General features: G+C 34.5%; 1 protein-coding gene across 1 annotated transcript in view; it reads left to right on the top strand.

Annotated features, from left to right (window-relative positions):
- Positions 1–19,021, top strand: part of wdr11 (WD repeat domain 11) — a 226,446-nt gene that overhangs the window by 159,275 nt on the left and 48,150 nt on the right. The gene's annotated exons all lie outside the window — the stretch shown is intronic.

Here is a 19,021-nt window from a genome sequence, read left to right as displayed (position 1 = left end):
TGTGTTCAGTTTCAACTATTTCTTCCATTTTATATTTTTGGGTAAGAATAAGAAGCACTTCTTCCGGTACCTAGTGTCTTTCATTCCAACATACGAAAACATTTCGGGAATCTGAATCTGAAATAGCATGTATTTACTAGTGGTGGGCATAGATTAATTTTTTTAATCTAGATTAATCTCACTGTGATCTTGAAATTAATCTAGATTAATCTAGATTACAATGGCTCATTCGAATTCTGCCGAAGGCATTCAGAATATGTGTGTTACCCAAATAAAATTGACAAACAGTAAGTCTTTGAGAAGGGGTTTATCAAGCTAGGTGGTGCATTAGAAAAGGGGCTCATCTCCTGTTTCCAAAATGCATCACAAAGTGCTTGAAAAAGCTGTAAACTAATATTTCACACATACTCCGTCTGCAGTGCGTATGGATTGCATATTTTTTTACGCACCCATGTTAACGGTTTTTAATTATTTGTGCTATTTACACAATGTTTAAGTTTTTTTCAAGTTTGTAGGTGTCAAGGTACAGAAACCAAATAATTAAATGTAAAAATAGCACTGTATAGTCTTCAATGTAAAAATGAAATATACAATCAAACCTACATTTATTCAGACACCTTCTCATTTCTCACATTATTACAGTTTTGCTATATATATCAAAAATTATATCTGGTGTCTGAATCATTTTTGGTTTGACTGTTAAAACTACAAAGTAATTCAGTCAAGAGAAGTGAGTGATTTTCATTTTCATTTTCATTAACATTACAGCAGCCAGTAGCTAAATTAGGCGCGGTCACTTTAAGAGACGATGAACGCATCCACTATAATACACATCCCATTTTTTCCTCAACTGTTTACTTTCACTTAAGAAATAACTGACATTTTTTTCGAGCATAATTTCCAAGGTGGATATTTTGACATATTTTGTATGTATTTGTCGGCACAAGAGCAAAAATAAGCAAATTCGATGTTCAAGTGTTTTGAGACTCCTTTCTCTGTGTGATTTGTATTTGTTCGTTCAGGTGCAGGAGGGACTTCGAGGAGAACTTCGCAGAAGAGAGCTCGGTTCAGTGTCGCTGTCCGTGATGCGCGGCTCTCGATCTCTCTCGTGCGCAGTGTGCACCGAACACAGCGCGCGAGTAACCAGCTGCTCTGTTCAGCTTTTCCGCGTCTTGTGTTTGGATGCTTTAACGTTTAAATCGACAAGCGGTAAGGCTTAAAAACACGTGAAAAAGATAAGCTTTCATGACGAATCGCAGCAGTGGCCCGTTAACTGTCCTGAGCATCTTTTAGGCTGGCCTCAGCCAGTCGGTTATATAAAATATCAAGGTGAAAGTCATCATAGCTTGCTTAGTATAGACCCAGCTCCCAACCCAACTTTGAGAATAGATTAACGGCAATATTTTTTTTATCGCCCGATAAGAGTCTCACGTTAACGCAGCACGTTAACGCAGCACGTTAACGCCGATAACGGCCCACCACTAGTATTTACACAGTTTATGTATTTCATAGGGGACATGGATGCATTTAAACTGCATATACAGATGTAAAAATAGGACTTCATGTTTTGTTTGTAACATAAAATGTTGAAAACTGATATATGAAATAATTGTGAACATGATAAAATTAAACAGCAAGTCACAGCAAGTGAATGTTAACGAGTGAGTTATTGAGATTCAACCGATTCCTTCAAACTGCTGATTCATTCAGAAACAAAGCATTTGACTGTGTTAATGAGTGAATCACTGAATCATTTATGCAACCGATTTGTTTAAAAAGCTGATTCGTTCAATTAGTAAACACCATCCATTGCTCAGAGATGCAAAACATTGCTGTGATTAGTTTGGAACTATTTTTGTTAGCAAAATTGAGCAAAAACAAGCAATATTATGTCTAAAATGTAAGTAATTTATTGCTTTACTGAACTTGCATAACATTATTATTTAATGTGTTCATGCATCTGCAGAAAATCGGTACTCATTGTGTGATATAGATTAAGGTAACTAACATGATATTATATAAATATAAAAAGCATAGACAAGGATTTTTGCGGTCTACAATTTAGAATGCCTTTTTTTTAAATAGACTAATAGATCGATGTGCGTGCACTCTGTGTGGTTGGTGATATTTGGTGGCACATCATTACAACAACACTTACCAAATGTTGCGAGTCTAACTAGCAAACGCCAGACCACTGATTCGTCAAACCTGCTTTCCTGCAGTCTGTGTTCTAGACTATTTTGTAGTAAGTAACCAATATACTTAAGGGAAATGTATCAGAGTAAAAGTATACATTTTAATTAGGAAATGTAGTGGAGTAAAAGTTCCCTGAAATATAAAAACTCAAGTAAAATACAGATACTCCCAAAAATACTTAACTACTGTAACAAAGTATTTTTACTTCGTTACGTTACACCACTGCTGAACAGTAGTATTGTGAAATATTTTTACTATTTAAAATAACTGCTTCTATTTAAATATATTTTAAAATGATGTTTATTCCTGTGATCAAAGCTAAATTTAAAATTTTAAGTGTTACATATAGTCAGTATATTTAGAAATTAAAACTTTAGTACACAAGACATTTATCATGGTACAAATGATGCTGTTCTTCTGAACTTCATCTATTCATAAAAAATAAAATAATAATAATCTCAGCTCTTTTCAACATAATAATAATAAATGTTTTTTGAGCAGCAAATCAGAATATCAGAATGATTTCTGAAGGATCATATGACTGGACTAATGATGCTAAAAAGTCAGCTTTGATTGTTCCTTATTAACAGTTTAAATGAGTTCGCAAATGAATATCAAGTTATTTTGTGTGATAGCTAAATATATTCTAAATAAACTACAAACAAAAAATATGCAAATTTATTTTGTCCTCACATACTTTCTTGTAACTTTTCCTTCTCAGTCACAAACCTGACTGAAAGGCTCATTATGCAGGCCATTTATTTTTTTTTTATTTAACCCATATTTTACCAGGAATAATCCCTTGAGATAAAAATCTCTTCTACCAGGGAGTCCTGGCCAAAAATGGCAGCATACAAAATTTTACACATAAAATATTACAAGACAAGCATTAAAGGAAAACAAAACAAAAACAAAAAATCCTGTCACAAAAATGTCCAGCACTCAAGATTAATGTAATATATAAATGTTAAGTAAAACATGATTCTTTCAAATGTGACATCAAAAGGTTTCTAAAAATATTTAACGATGGCAGCATGTTTAGCTTCAAAGTACTCTGCATTTCATTCCATAGTCTGGGCGCATAAAAGGAAAAGGCAGTTTTACCAAACTCGGTGTATGATCGAGGCACAGTTAAAAGTAATTTAAAAGACGATCTAGTTTTATAACTACCAGAACAATAAGATAGGAGACTACAGATATACAGAGGCAGTTTACCTATTAGAGCTTTGGCAATAAACATCAACATATGCATTTTTCTCCTCTGATACAAGGAGGGCCAGCCAACCAAATCAAACAAAGTGCAATGATGGGTACATGCAGGAGCATTTGTCACAAATCGTATTGCAGCATGGTATATGCAATCTAATGTTTTTAGTGAAGATACATTAGCATGCATATAAATCACATCGCCATAGTCCAGCACAGAGAGAAAACAACTTTGAATAATTATCTTTTTGGCTTCAGACGGAAAACATTTCTTTAAACGAAAAAGAAACCCCAATTTGGGTCTGAGTTTTTTTTGAGAGATTGTCAATATGAATATTAAAACCTAACCTTTCATCAAGCTTTTTTCATGGACTGTGCAGCCATATAAATAATTGTATCATCGGCATATAAATGCAGTTTAGCTGAAGTTATATCTTGACCCAAACCATTTATATAAATTGAAAATATAATTGGTGCTAAAATGGATCCCTGAGGAACACCTTTCTTGATTTCTAGTTTTTTTTAAATGTAATTTTCAACTGAGACACACTGCGATCTTTCGGATAAATAATTTTTAAACCAATTTATACTCATTTTACTAAAACCTAAGGAACTGAGTCTTTTTAAAAGAATTTTGTGATCTACAGAATCAAAAGCTTTAGAGAGATCTACAAATAAAGCAGCACAGTAATTTTTATTATCTAAAGAAGTAATAATATAATTTGTGACAAGAGTTGCTGCTGTTACAGTACTATGGGCTGACCTAAACCCCGATTAAAACTCATTTAAAATATTATTTTACTGTTAAAAACTGTTTAACCTGATCATTTACAAAAGACTCAAAAACTTTTGCCATAACTGATAACCTTGAAATAGGACGATAGTTATCCAGTTCATGAGGGTCACCCCCTTTTAACAAAGGAAGAACCATTGCTGATTTCCATGCAAAGGGAATTACATTTGACGTTAAACTTAAATTAAAAATAGAAGTAATAGGTTCTGCTATAAAATCTGCTGCAATTTTTAAAAAATAAGGTTCAATATTATCAGGTCCTGTTGACTTTTTACAATCTAAATTTAGTAGGGCTTTATGAACTTGTGATACTAAAACAGGGTTAAATGTAAAAAGCTGAGTAGAGCGATATATTTCAGCTTCACCATTCCCTTTTATTATATCGTTGGTTAAATGACTAGGGTCAGGGGCTGAACCCACAGTAATGAAAAAATTATTAAAAAACTCAACAATAATTTCTTTCCCTTTTATAATTTTTTCCTTTACTTTTAAATAATCAAGTAAACTCATAGAGGGTTTTAGACCAGAAACTGATTTGCACAACTTCCAAAATTTGGAGGGATCATTCAAATTTCCAATAGCTGCTCGCATAAAATTCAAGGCATTGATGTTTGCCTACAAAACTACCACTGGCTCTGCACCCATTTACCTAAATTTGTTACTTCAGACTTATGTGCCCTCTAGAAGCTTGTGTTCTGCAAGTGAACGTCTCTTGATTGTGCCATCCCAAAGAAGCACAAAGTCACTTTTATGGACTATTAAATTAAGTGTTCCCTCCTGGTGGAATGACCTCCCCAACTCAATCCGAGCAGCTCAGTCCTTAGCCATCTTCAAGAATCGGCTTAAAACCCATCTCTTCCATCTTTATTTGACTGTCTAACTTTAACACTCACTATTCTAATTCTATTCTTTAAAAAAATCTAACTACCTTTCCAACCTTTTTGTATTCTATTTTCTTTTCATTTATTATGCAATTGTGTGTGTGTGTGTGTTGTAAAGACCTCTAACTCCATCTTGCTCTATTCTTTTTTTATTCTATCTGTTTTGTTTTTATTTATTATATTATTTAAAAGCCCATGCTACATGTACTGTGTTAACCTAACTGAGACTTGTTATAGCACTTGTTATAGCAAAGCAGTATATTTGCTAATCAATGAAGTGAAACTTCATTTAGAAGAAGTGCTAATAACTTGTAAAACAACAATCAGGAGCAACCAATTCACAGTTCCCTCAAAAGCACCATATATTGCTTAGATGATGGCAGTAGGCTATAATCATAAAGGAAAGACAACATTTCTACATGTAAGATTATTGTCCTCATAGAAACTCGTTAATAATAACGTGGCTTAATGCATTAAGACAGTTAAATCCAAAGACCAAATTCGATATTAACGTGTTCCGAAGACGAATTAAGCTTTTACAGGTTTAGAATGACATGGGGGTAAGTGATTAATGCAAAAATTTCATTTTGCAGTGGAGTAACCCTTTAAAGGTGCAGAACAACCACCCAATAAAGCATTACAATAATCTAACCTTGAGGTCAAAAACGCCTGTATTAACGTTTCTGCATTTGACATTGAGAGCATAGGTCGTAATTTAGATATATTTTTGAGATGGAAAAATGCAATTTTACAAATGCTAGAAACGTGGCTTTCTAAGGAAAGATTGAAGAATTGACAAAGCAGCCATCGAGTCTTAGACAGTGTTCTAGGTTATTACATGCAGAATTTTAGGTCCTATAATTAACACCTCTGTTTTATTCAGAATTTAGCAGTAAGAAATTACTCGTCATCCAGTTTTTTATATCGACTATGCATTCCGTTAATTTTTCAAATTGTTATGTTTCTCTGGGCCTCAAAGAAATTTAGATCTGAGTATCATCAGCATAACAGTGAAAGCTAACACTGTGCTTCCTGATGATATCTCCCAAGGATACCATGTAAAGCATGAAAAGTAACAGCCCTAGTACTGAGCCTTGAGGTACTCCATACTGCACTCGTGATCTATATGTTAACTCTTCATTCACTTCAATGAATTGATGGCGGTCAGATCAGAACATAAGTAGTCAGCTAATGCACTTCCATTAATGCCAGGAATGCATATACTGAAATGCATAAATACTCTACAGAACAAACTGTAATATTGATAACTGATTAAGTAGGCACAATTTCCCAAGCCATTTATTCAGTTCTCAATATAAAGACGCGTGTATCAAAACTACATGTTTCAGCTCAAACACATTGCAATTTTGTTATTATTATTATTTCTCCAAAATGTTATATGTATATACAGTTGTGCTCATGAGTTTACATACCTCTCGGAGAATATGTAAAATGTAAATCATCACAAAATGAGGGATCATGAAAATTGCATGTTATTTTTTTTATTACTGTCTTGAATAAGCTATTTCACATAACTGATATTTCTATATACTCCAAGAGGCAAAATAATAACTGAAGATAATTTTTTTTTCATTTAGTACAGTAGTTCAGAAGCTACATAAATACATTAATGTTTCCCAGAAGAAAATATAAGGACAGTTTACCCTGATCATCCAATTCAAAAAGTTTACACCCTCAAGCTCCTATTGCATCATGTTGTCTTCTTGAGCATGAGTAAATGTTTTGAGTAAGTTATTTCTCTTTAATACATTTTTTTTTCTCTTTAATACATATGATGCTTGGACCTCTCTGAGGTCTAAGGGTATTTTGGGGGCCTGGAGAAGTTTTGTCATGCCCTGCCATTTGTGCTTTCCTTGTGTTTTGCTTGTAGACATTTAAATGGCTAAAGTCTAATATCACTGTAATCAGCACAAACTGGGCTATAATAATATGTGAGCAGCATATATGTACATGATTGTGTTTTTGAGAAAAAAAAATGTTATGCGTGGTTAGTGAAAGAACAGCATTGTTTGTTACATTTGTTACAGTTACATTTATTTGTTACATTTACATTATTTACATCAAGCTTTTGAATGGCATAGTAGTGTATATTGTTATTGAAACTTCATAATGTTTCACTTGATTATACATTTAGTCAGGAATTATAGTTCGGAAAAAGTCTAACTAGTAAAATGTTTACACGTTATGTGAAAAATTGTACAAGTATATAAATAAATAAAAAGAGACTTACTCTTTTTATGATCTCTGCTGAAAAAAGCACCTCATTATTTTTTTTCTGAAGAAATCCAAATCTCAAATGCTTAGGTAGTCCATATCACATCTTTTTGGGGTGAATTATGTCTTATTCCTCTCATCGTGAAGCAAACAGTAAAATAAAAAAAACTTGAACAGTCTCGCTGCATTGTTTTTTGTATGGGCGTATTTAAACCGTGCGCTTCACTGAAACATTGGAATCTGAATAGAGCATTCAGCGCAGGGGTGTGGTCGCATTAGAAGATAATGAAGGGAGACGTGAAAAATGGACATCGCGTTGTTTTCGTATGGATTACTTTATCACAGAATATTTGTTTTCGGCAGCACTTGTTTATAAGTAGACATGTCAGGCTTTCTATATATATATATATATATATATATATATATATATATATATATATCTCATGTCTCTTCGTTGAGTATTCACTGAGTTACAGTTCATTTTAATGACGTGTTTGTAAATGAAGATCAGCGCAGACAGAGGCTGCAGACAGCACACCTTGTTTGTTATCTTTATTTTATAAATGCACAAAGTTTTGTTGTTATTGTGTGGATACAAATAAAATTAGACCCTTTACAGATTCAATTGATGTATTGCTCTTATCTGCATGATCAAAACTGAAAGTGTCATTTAATTTATTTTCGGGGTTATCAGGAGAAGATGCCTTAACACACATATACGCGGGGATCAGTTCCAGAGGGTTAATTCTTGGAGATTTTAACAAAGCAAATCTTTCCAATGATCGCACTGTCTAGTTAATCTCATAACACACTACAGGCAGAAACTGAAGTCAGCTAAACCTGTATTAAGGACTATTCAAAGATGGACTAATGAAGCGGACTTGGATTTACAAGCCTGCTTCAAATACATTGATTGGAGTGTTTATGTAGCTGCATCCACAAATCTGGATGAGGTCACATTAACCTGCCTGTTAATAGTCTGATCTGACAAACTGGCCCCCATCTTTACACAGATCTTCAACAGATCACTGAAACAGTGTGTAGTCCACTCCTGCTTCAAATGCTCTACCATCGTTCCAGACCCGGGACTTAGGCAAGGATCTTGTTTGTAGACTTCAGTTTGTCCTTCAAAACTATCATGACTGACCTTCTCTCAGACAAACTGACCCAGCTTTCCGTGCCCACTCCAATCTGTCAGTGGATCACCAGCTTCTTTACAGACAGGCAGCAGCTAGTGAGGCTAACTAAACTCACATCCAGGTCTCTCACAATCGGCACTGGTACACTTTAGGGATGTGTGCTCTCCCAACTGCTCTTCTCCATGTACACTAAGTAAACAGCCTAAAGGCCCTTTTTACCACCGCGGGTACCGCCACCGCGGCGTCTGTAAAGTGCATTTGCAGCTTTTGACCGCTGAGTGGTGCTTTAACCACAAGTTATCAAACAAGCGCATCACAGCACATTTTCGCAAATAGACGTCAGTTTTGCCTCGCTGATGTGTTACATTTGACGGCTTCAATCACGGAAAATGAAAGAGAAAGACTATAGTTAAAATATTTAATATATTTAAAATGTAATATTCACAGATGAAAGTTTGGTACTTATGAAGTTATGTGCATTTATTAGAACGAATTCAAGCAGGATAAATGTCAAGCCTGTGCCTGAACCTGTGATTATATTTTCTCTAAGCTACATGGTATTAAACCATATTTTAGATTTGATACATTTAAAAGATGTGCAGTTTTTTTATATTATATGAATTATGTGTTATATTATTCAAAAGAAATTGTGGTTTACTTTGCATCTGAGCATTAAAAGTGGTAGCCTATTTTAGGGGGGTAGGCTACATGGATTAATATGCAATGTCAATATTTTCATATATTATGCCTATATTTTTATTTATATTTTAAAATTCCTTTAATAAAACAACATGCATTTTGTTATTCGTTACCTGTCCTTTATTTTGACAGATAACTTCTTGGAAAAAAGACATTTGTCTGTAAACTGATTAAGAAATTGTTGCATGTTTAAACGTGAAGCGCTGTATAATTTTGTTCACATTAATTATGCCTAAATAGCCTAAAACAAGAAACGAATAAATTAAACCAGCACGATTTAGCTAAATCTTTGAAACTCTAAAGAATGGACAGATTAATAAACCATCCTCATGATTAAACTCAAGTTCTCTCATTATAATCAACAAATTGCACACGATGTAAAAAAGAGCTTCATTAACTGACAACATAAGTGATTATAAAGGGAGCCTTCTTTACTTGCTTTTAGTGCTGGGCGATAGCATATGGCCTAAAAAAATAAATAAAAAAAATAAATCCGATTTATGATTTAAATCGATTTTAAAATCAATATTCAAATGACAAAGAAATTTTTCAAAACAAGTTTTAATATAGTTATAAACTTATAACTGAGACAAGATGATAAAAAACTTATCTTAATGCTGGAAAGAACTTTATTTTATTTTTATTATATATTATTTTTATTATTATTTATTTTTTGTTAATACTAGCCCATCAACTGTGCAAATTTTGTTTGTGAGGAAAATAACAGTACATTTTTGTCAGTTATTTTATCTAAACAAATAGAGAGAGAGAGAGAGAGAGAGTGAGAGAACCAGTCTAGGGCTATTCTTAAACTTGGAGCTCATTATATTGAAGTACAAATACAATCACCAGAAATGTTATGCATTTTATGAATAGTCAAAGTCAAAGTCACCTTTATTTATATAGCGCTTTAAACAAAATACATTGCGTCAAAGCAACTGAACAACATTCATTAGGAAAACAGTGTCAATAATGCAAACATGATAGTTAAAGGCAGTTCATCATTGGATTCAGTTATGTCATCTCTGTTCAGTTAAATAGTGTCTGTGCATTTATTTGCAATCAAGTCAACGATATCGCTGTAGATGAAGTGTCCCCAACTAAGCAAGCCAGAGGCGACAGCGGCAAGGAACCGAAACTCCATTGGTGAAAGAATGGAGAAAAAAATCTTGGGAGAAACCAGGCTCAGTTGGGGGGCCAGTTCTCCTCTGACCAGACGAAACCAGTAGTTCAATTCCAGGCTGCAGCAAAGTCAGATTGTGCAGAAGAATCATCTTTTTCCTGTGGTCTTGTCCTGGTGCTCCTCTGAGACAAGGTCTTTACAGGGGATCTGTATCTGGGGCTCTAGTTGTCCTGGTCTCCACTGTCTTTCAGGGATGTAGAGGTCCTTTCTAGGTGGTGATCCAGCATCTGGTCTGGATATGTACTGGATCCGGGTGACTGCAGTGACCCTCTGATCTGGATACAGACTGGATCTGGTGGCCACGGTGACCTCGGAACAAGAGAGAAACAGACAAATATTAGCGTAGATGCCATTCTTCTAATGATGTAGCAAGTACATAGGGTGTTATGGGAAGTGTTTCCGGTTCCGGTTTACCTAATTAATGCAGCCTAAAAATCCTTTAACGGATTTGGATAATAAAAGCATATTAGTATGTTATGTGTATACCAGGTTTAAGAGATGGGTCTTTAATCTAGATTTATACTGCAAGAGTGTGTCTGCCTCCCGAACAATGTTAGGTAGGTTATTCCAGAGTTTGGGCGCCAAATAGGAAAAGGATCTGCCGCCTGCAGTTGATTTTGATATTCTAGGTATTATCAAATTGCCTGAGTTTTGAGAACATAGCGGACGTAGAGGATTATAATGTAAAAGGAGCTCATTCAAATACTGAGGTGCTAAACCATTCAGGGCTTTATAAGTAATGAGCAATATTTTAAAATCTATGCGATGCTTGAAAGGGAGCCAGTGCAGTGTTGACAGGACCGGGCTAATATGGTCATACTTCCTGGTTCTAGTAAGAACTCTTGCTGCTGCATTTTGGACTAGCTGTAGTTTGTTTACTAAGCGTGCAGAACAACCACCCAATAAAGCATTACAATAATCTAACCTTGAGGTCATAAATGCATGGATTAACATTTCTGCATTTGACATTGAGAGCATAGGCCGTAATTTAGATATATTTTTGAGATGGAAAAATGCAGTTTTACAAATGCTAGAAACGTGGCTTTCTAAGGAAAGATTGCAATCAAATAGCACACCTAGGTTCCTAACTGATGACGAAGAATTGACAGAGCAACCATCAAGTCTTAGACAGTGTTATAGGTTATTACAAGCAGAGTTTTTAGGTCCTATAATTAACACCTCTGTTTTTTCAGAATTTAGCAGTAAGAAATTACTTGTCATCCAGTTTTTTATATCGACTATGCAATCCATTAGTTTTTCAAATTGGTGTGTTTCACCGGGCTGCGAAGAAATATAGAGCTGAGTATCATCAGCATAACAGTGAAAGCTAACACCATGTTTCCTGATGATATCTCCCAAGGGTAACATATAAAGCGTGAAGAGTAGCGGCCCTAGAACTGAGCCTTGAGGTACTCCATACTGCACTTGTGATCGATAGGATACATCTTCATTCACTGCTACGAACTGATGGCGGTCATATAAGTACGATTTAAACCATGCTAATGCACTTCCACTGATGCCAACAAAGTGTTCAAGTCTATGCAAAAGAATGTTGTGGTCAATTGTGTCAAACGCAGCACTAAGATCCAATAAAACTAATAGAGAGATACACCCACGATCAGATGATAAGAGCAGATCATTTGTAACTCTAAGGAGAGCAGTCTCAGTACTATGATACTGTCTAAATCCTGACTGGAAATCCTCACATATACCATTTTTACCATTCGGGGCATGTTTACCATGGTGTAGCATCTCCTTTTCTTTTCAAAACAGTTTGAAGACGCCTGGGCATTGAGGCTATGAGTTGCTGGAGATTTGCTGTTGGAATTTGGTCCCATTCTTGCCTTATATAGATTTCCAGCTGCTGAAGAGTTCGTGGTCGTCTTTGACGTATTTTTCGTTTAATGATGCGCCAAATGTTCTCTATAGATGAAAGATCTGGACTGCAGGCAGGCCAGGTTAGCACCCGGACTCTTCTACGACGAAGCCATGCTGTTGTTATAGCTGCAGTATGTGGTTTTGCATTGTCCTGCTGAAATAAACAAGGCCTTCCCTGAAATAGACGTTGTTTGGAGGGAAGCATATGTTGCTCTAAAACCTTTATATACCTTTCAGCATTCACAGAGCCTTCCAAAACATGCAAGCTGCCCATACCGTATGCACTTATGCACCCCCATACCATCAGAGATGCTGGCTTTTGAACTGAACGCTGATAACATGCTGGAAGGTCTCCCTCCTCTTTAGCCTGGAGGACACGTCGTCCATGATTTCCAACAAGAATGTCAAATTTGGACTCGTCTGATCATAAAACACTATTCCACTTTGAAATAGTCCATTTTAAATGAGCCTTGGCCCACAGGACACGACGGTGCTTCTGGACCATGTTCACATATGGCTTCCTTTTTGCATGATAGAGCTTTAGTTGGCATCTGCTGATGGCACGGCGGATTGTGTTTACCGACAGTGGTTTCTGAAAGTATTCCTGGGCCCATTTAGTAATGTCATTGACACAATCATGCCGATGAGTGATGCAGTGTCGTCTGAGAGCCCAAAGACCACGGGCATCCAATAAAGGTCTCCGGCCTTGTCCCTTACGCACAGAGATTTCTCCAGTTTCTCTGAATCTTTTGATGATGTTATGCACTGTAGATGATGAGATTTTCAAAGCCTTTGCAATTTGACGTTGAGGAACATTGTTTTTAAAGTTTTCCACATTATTTTTACACAGTCTTTCACAGATTGGAGAGCCTCTGCCCATCTTTACTTCTGAGAGACTCTGCTTCTCTAAGACAAAGCTTTTATAGCTAATCATGTTACAGACCTGATATCAATTAACTTAATTAATCACTAGATGTTCTCCCAGCTGAATCTTTTCAAAACTGCTTGCTTTTTTTGCCATTTGTTGCCCCCATGCCAACTTTTTTGAGACCTGTAGCAGGCATTAAATTTTAAATGAGCTAATTAAGTGGATAAAAGTGTAAAATTTCTCAGTTTAAACATTTGCTACGTTATCTATGTTCTATTGTGAATAAAATATTGGCTCATGTGATTTGAAATTCCTTTAGTTTTCATTTTATTAAAATTTAAAAAACGTCCCAACTTTTCCGGAATTCGGGTTGTAGTTCTTTGGGGTCAAGTTGTGTTTTTTTTTATGAGAGGCTTAATAACAGCCAGTTTGAAGGTTTTGGGGACATATCCTAATGACAATGAGGAATTAATAATAGTCAGAAGAGGATCTATGACTTCTGGAAGCACCTCTTTTAGGAGCTTAGATGGTATAGGGTCTAACATACATGTTGTTGGTTTAGATGATTTAACAAGTTTATACAATTCTTCCTCTCCTATGGTAGAGAATGAGTGGAACTGTTCCTCAGGGGGTCTATAGTGCACTGTCTGATGTGATACTATAGCTGACGGCTGAATGGTTGCAATTTTATCTCTAATAGTATCGATTTTAGAAGTAAAGTAGTTCATAAAGTCATTACTGCTGTGGTGTTGGGAAATGTCAACACTTGTTGAGGCTTTATTTTTCGTTAATTTAGCCACTGTATTGAATAAATACCTGGGGTTATGTTTGTTTTCTTCTAAAAGAGAAGAAAAGTAATCGGATTTAGCAGTTTTTAATGCTTTTCTGTAGGATATGTTACTTTCCCGCCAAGCAATACGAAATACCTCTAGTTTTGTTTTCCTCCAGCTGCGCTCCATTTTTCGGGCTGCTCTAATTAGGGTGCAAGTAGGCTCATTATACCATGGTGTCAAACTGTTTTCCTTAACCTTCCTTAAGCGTAAAGGAGCAACTTTATTTAAAGTGCTAGAAAAGAGAGAGTACATAGTTTCTGTTACATCATCAAGTTGTTCTGAGGTTTTGGATATGCTAAGGAATTTGGATACATCAGGAAGATAACTTAAAAAGCAGTCTTTTGTGTTAGAAGTGATGGTTCTTCCATACTTGTAACAAGAAGTAGAATTTACAATTTTGGCTATATGAATTTTGCAAAGAACTAAATAATGATCTGAGATATCATCACTTGGCTGAATAATTTCAACACCATCAACATCAATTCCATGTGACAGTATTAAATCTAGAGTATGATTTCGACAATGAGTAGGTCCTGAAACGTGTTGTCTAACACCAATAGATTTCAGAATGTCTATAAATGCTGATCCCAATGCATCTTTTTCATTATCAACATGGATATTAAAATCACCAACTATTAAAACTTTATCTGCAGCCAGAACTAACTCGGATGTAAAATCACCAAACTCTTTAATAAAGTCTGTATGGTGCCCTGGTGGCCTGTATACAGTAGCCAGTACAAACATAACAGGGGATTTATCATTTACATTTGTTTCTCTGGATAATGTTATATGAAGCACCATTACTTCAAACGAGTTATACTTGTAGCCTGCCCTCTGAGAAATCCTGAAAACGTTGTTATAAATTGAAGCAACACCTCCACCTTTGCCTTTTAGACGTGGCTCATGTTTATAACAGTAATCTTGGGGGGTGGACTCATTTAAAATAATGTAATCATCAGGTTTTAGCCAGGTTTCTGTCAAACAGAGTACATCTATATTATGATCAGTGATCATATTATTTACAAAAAGTGTTTTCATAGAAAGGGATCTGATATTCAATAAGCCAAGCTTTATCATTTGTTTATCCATATTGCTTCTGTTTTTTATTTGTTGAACCTCAATTAAATTGTTAATCTTAACTTGGTTTGGACGTTTTTTGTTTTTTCTAGTTCGGGGAACAGACACAGTCTCTATAGTGTGATATCTAGGTGAAAGAGTCTCTATGTGCTGAGAATTAACTGACCTCTGTGACGGGAGGCAGCTAGCAGACGGTCGGTTTAGCCAGTCTGTCTGCTTCCTGACCTGGGAATAATGAAATGTTATGAAAAGTATGCATTTTATTTATTCACATGCAGTATGGTTGTTGGTATTTAGCAGTAAAACCTATTTTTAAACTTGAATTTAAATACTATTAAACTAACTTTAAAATATCAAGGAGTTTATAAATTAAAAAGGATAAAATGTCACAGTGCATGTTAAATAGCCTAAATGAACTTGTGTTAATAAGATAATTAGAACTAACAATATAATTCGATTTTTTAAATGAACAGCGCCAGAGCGCGTGAAGTGAATGTGATGAACGAAGTCATTTTCAGATGCGATGGAAAAAGCAAAACAAAAATAACCTAGATTAGGCCCATGCAGGCTCTGCTCTGAAGTATATAATACTTATAATTACTATTAACCCAGAGTAACAAATTTTAACGGATTAATCGCCTTTTTTCATTTGCTGCATGTTTTCTTTATTTATTTATTTTTAAACACGCTAAAAAATAAATTAAGTTTGTGAGAGAAAAAAAAATATATGAGTCTTGTATCGGTTTCATTATAATGTATTTATCACCTATTTTCGTTTGCTACCTTTTTTTTTTGATATTATATAATTCATGTATAAATTGCATTTTATTACATTTATATTATTACATTTATATATTAGATTTACAATAATATTATTGTGTACAAACAGGATACATTTAATTGCCTTCACTTTACAACAAATCCTTTAAATTTATCAAATATATCAGAACAAAACAAGAATTAAAAATATAGAATTCTAATGGATAAATATAATTGCAGTATATAATAATATAGGCTTAGCTATAAACAAACAAAAAATAATAATAATTTAAAGCTAAGCATAAGGTAAGGTTGGGCTTTCTCATTCTCTCACTCGGGAGAAATCTGTTTCCATATTCGTGATGTTGCCCACATCACCCAGCTATACATCAATCGAATCTGTAAAGGGTCTATTTTTTTGGATACAGACATAATAACAAACTTTGTGCACATAAAATAAAGATAACAAACAAGGTGTACAGTCTGCAGCCTTTGTCTGCGCTGATCTTCATTTACAAACACGTCATTAAAATGAACTGTAACTCAGTGAATACTCAACGAAGAGACATGAGAGAGATATCTATAGAAAGCTTGACATGTCTACTTTTAAACTGAATAAGTGCTGCCGAAAACAGATATTCTGTGATAAAGTAATCCTTATGAAAACAACGCGATGTCCGTTTTTCAAGTCTCCCTTCATTATATCTAATGTGACCACGCCCCCGCGCTGAAAGCTCTATTCAGCGCACGGCTTGAATACGCGCACACAGAAGAAAAAGCAGCGAGACTGTTCTTCAAGTTTTTTATTTTACTGTTTGCTTCGCGATGAGAGGAATAAGACATAATTCACCCCAAAAAGATGTGATGTGGTTGAGGATTTGAGAAATGGATTTCCTCAGAAAAAAAAAAGAATGAAGCACTTTATTCAGCAGAGATCATAAACATGAGTAAGTCTCTTTTTATTTATTTATATACTTGTACTAGTTTTCACATAACGTGTAAACATTTTACTTTTTAGACTTTTTTCAAAGACTTTTTCCAAACTATAATTCCTGACTAAATGTATAATCAAGTGAAACATTATGAAGTTTCAATAACAATATACAATATATACCATTCAAAAGCTTGATGTAAATAATATAAATGTAACATAAATGTAACTGTAACAAATGTAACAAAAAAATGGTGTTCTTTTAATTTATCCCCCCTAAAAAACCTGAAAAAATATTCACAGATCTTTTCAACATTAATAATAATAATAATGATAATAATAATAACAATACATTTTATTTTGTTTTTATTTTTTGTAGAAAATAAGATTGTTAAAAGGATTTCTGAAGGATTGTGTGACTGGAGTAATGATGCAAAAAATTAGTTTGAAAGTCAGCTTTGATTGTTCCTAATAAACTGTTTAACTGCTCCCCCAAGTGGATATTAAATTATGTTGTGGGATAATTAAATATATTCTAAATAAACTATAAACATAAAATTATATACATTTATTTTGTCTTCACATTCTTTCTTGTAACACTTCCTCTCAGTGGCACAGATGACTGAAAGGCTCATTATGCAGCTCATTATGCAGGCCTTTGTCTTCTCAGGTGTAAATCACAATGATATTCATGATAGTTGACGCCTACTCACATATGACTTTTACAAACAAAAAGTTTCTTAGAAAATTTAAGTGAGTAAACAAGATGATTTTCACATAATTTAGAAATAAAAATTCTAGACTACAAGCTCCAGTTCTCAAAAATCCCGGGAACCATTTTCTTTATGTGTTTTTTTGCCTTATTCAAGTGTTTTAACTTTTTTAGTTTTTCACTAACCACGCATAACATTTTTTTTCTCAAAAACACAATCATGTACGTACAATAATTTCACATATTATTACAGCCCAGTTTGTGCTGATTACAGTTAGATTAGACTTTACCCATTTAGATATTTCTAAGAAACTTCTCCATGCCCTAAAAATACCCTTAGACTCCAGAGGGTTAAGTATTATTCGTGAGGTAAAATAGGCTTTGTTGTTCACGTGTGTTTTAGTATCGATGGAAAAAAATCATAATTAACAATATGTGGAGTAAGTGGATCGCTGCTAACACTGAATGTCTGGTGAATGACTGCTGTTTCCAGTGAATATGTGCACGAGACACCAGCGCGATCAAACAGCAGAAACAGAAAATACTAAATTTTTGGTCACACATAAGGCATAATTCAAAAATGCCAAGTGTTAGTAGTTTGAAAATATCAAGAATAAAAACAGAGTTAATAATAATTATTGCTAAATGCTGGACCGTTCCCATTTCACTCTGCATATGGAACCTGAAGATTTTTTTTAAACCAAGAATGAACCGAAATGAAAATGAAATGAAAACATTTAGCTTTTTATCCATATATATATATATATATATATATATATATATATATATATATATATATATATATATATATATATATATATATATATACATACATACATACATACATACATGGGCCTTATATTTATTTACTGTTTAATAACAATAGCATGCATATGATCCTTTGTGTAAAGGTCTTCTTTTAATTTTTGATGAGTAGACTGTAGCCTAAGACTATCTTACGTTTTAAAATTAACTCACTGTAAATGTTAGAATATTTTTTAAAGACGTTACAATGTTATATCATAATGTTATTGTTGTTGTTGTATGTTCCTTTTTTTATTTCATTTTACAATTACATTCATTTCGCAATCCCTCCCTTTGCGCCACCTGGTGGTAGTTTCGCAAATGATTTTAACACGCGACTGAATTACAGTTAGCGGCGGTACACGCGGTGGTAAAGCCCAATTAGGCTGTCTACCTACTGTATAGGAACAAATGCATTGCAAAAGACCCCTCTGTCAAGCTCCTGACATTTGCAGATGACACTACCATCATCAGCCTCATAGACAATGGAGACAAGTCTGCTTACATGCAGGAGGTTAAAGTGCTGGATGTCTGGTGCAGTCACAACAACCTGAAGCTGAACACACTCAAAACAGTGGTTAAGCTACCAAATCAGACATCAAAAGACAACAACAGACAGTCAGGACTGCTAAGAAGATTACTGGTTCCCCCTTGCCCAATCTCTCTTTCAAATATTGGTATACAAAGCACCGACCACCAGAACAGCCAGGCACAAGAACAGATTTTTTTCTTTTTTTTTTTCTCCGTAGGCTATATTCAGCCTTGAAATTAAAACTTTGATAACTGTACATTATCCATTATTACTGACACATTTATTCATGGCATCT

This window comes from Carassius carassius, chromosome 30 (genome assembly GCF_963082965.1).
Source record: "Carassius carassius chromosome 30, fCarCar2.1, whole genome shotgun sequence".
Lineage (NCBI taxonomy): Eukaryota > Metazoa > Chordata > Actinopteri > Cypriniformes > Cyprinidae > Carassius > Carassius carassius.
The sequence above is the reverse complement of the archived record's forward strand: the minus strand, read 5'-3'. Positions and strand labels throughout refer to the sequence as shown.